Raw genomic sequence first — 1204 nt, 5'->3', positions numbered from 1 at the left:
CCAGCTTGCATGAAAACCCTGGACTGGTGTGCTCTTTTCTGGCTGCTGTGTGTAAGGAGATGTCCATCTACCCCAGGAGAGGGACCCCCTACCCCGACTATATCACAGTACATTTTTCCACCGATCTCGCTGATTCCACAGGTCTACCACAAGTTGAAGTTGGAAGGCGGTACCGAGATCCCGGTAGCTCCCGATTAGCCGCGCTGAGCTTGGTATGTGGATCTCCTAGGCCCCTCCATCGATGCTCCATTGTATCTCCTCTGTGACTGGATCTAAGATCTCAGGGCTCATGATTCCATTTGGATCTGGCCTGTCTCGATTTGACAGGATGGATGTTGAGATATTAATCATGGCAACTAAGGGATTCTCTAAATTACCTAGAGTTTAGCCAGGGGGCTTATCTCTAGGTAATTTCGACTCTTGCGGGTCCTCTCCTTTCTGCAGGTGGTCTGGACTTCGGTTTCTGCCTTGCTTCTTGATGGAACCAAAGAAAAAGAAAAAAGTAGGGCTCTTTGCTGGGGGACTCTTATATCAAAATCTGTAAAAAATATAACTTTTAATAATAAATATTCATATTTAAGAATGTCCTCATGCTCTATCTAGTTTGTTTACCATATTAGATATGGAGTATGGCAAAATTATTTTTTATTATTATTATGTTTTATTTTTAATGTTTATTTGATGCAAGGGTATCAATCTCCAGCTATACTATGTCAGAGAAATTTGACATCTATACCAGTTGTATAAGGAGATGATTACCCCGATACCCTGAAAGCATAATCCAAACCCTGATGGTTAATTGACAAGTTCATATGTGTGTGAGAACAGTAACGAAAAAGTGATATGCTGTGTAATCATTCTTTTCCCAATCCACCTCCTATATATTACCTACAGCACCTGATATTCCCTGGTGGTCTCCCACTCAAGTACTGATCAGGCCCACCACTTTATAGCTTCCAAGATCAGACAACATTGGGTATATATAGTGTGGTATGGCTGTAGGTGTATTGCCAAATGTAATGGTGTGGAATGCCCTGGTACATACACAGCTATACTGTATGTAGGACTGTCTCATGAGAGGAGTCCACTTTGTTAGAAATACAGAGTGGGAGCACCACCAACGTAGCATATGGTATATGATATTATAGAGATATAGCATGTTGGTATATAGCAAAATTATTATAGAAATATAAAATTCTGTGCG

At 41.1% G+C, this 1204-nt stretch overlaps 1 pseudogene; it reads right to left on the bottom strand.

Moving 5' to 3' along the window:
* Positions 1-885: 885 nt before the first annotated feature.
* Positions 886-1004, bottom strand: LOC148508722 (5S ribosomal RNA; annotated as a pseudogene).
* Between the last annotated feature and the right edge of the window lie 200 nt (positions 1005-1204).

This window comes from Taudactylus pleione, unplaced genomic scaffold, assembly GCF_031769625.1.
Source record: "Taudactylus pleione unplaced genomic scaffold, aTauple2 ptg000349l, whole genome shotgun sequence".
In the NCBI taxonomy this organism is placed as follows: Eukaryota; Metazoa; Chordata; class Amphibia; order Anura; family Myobatrachidae; genus Taudactylus; species Taudactylus pleione.
The sequence above is the reverse complement of the archived record's forward strand: the minus strand, read 5'-3'. Positions and strand labels throughout refer to the sequence as shown.